Genomic DNA, 367 nt, shown 5'->3' with positions numbered 1-367 from the left:
TCATTCATTAACTGAGTGTACATCGTTTTAATTTCATATGATATCTAGCTAGCAACATGATCGGTTAAGAAATAATTCACTACGAATTAAAATTTTATTTACGAATTAAAGTTTTATTTGAGAATTTGTTGTTGGCTAATAAATTACTACATACACAAAATGATATTTGAATTACCAACACATATTTAAACAAATAAATGAATTAAACATTCAATCATAATTTAGCCGAACCAATATATACATTTATCTTAGAATTATACATAATAAAAAAATAATTTAGCTAGGAGGATATCGGAAGAATTTCCTTATTGTTAGTGTAATTTATTTCACTCTATTATTTACACTAGATATGCTATCCCACGAACTT

The sequence above is a fragment of the Arachis ipaensis genome, chromosome B10 (assembly GCF_000816755.2).
Source record: "Arachis ipaensis cultivar K30076 chromosome B10, Araip1.1, whole genome shotgun sequence".
Classification (NCBI taxonomy): domain Eukaryota; kingdom Viridiplantae; phylum Streptophyta; class Magnoliopsida; order Fabales; family Fabaceae; genus Arachis; species Arachis ipaensis.
This window is presented reverse-complemented; position numbering follows the sequence as displayed.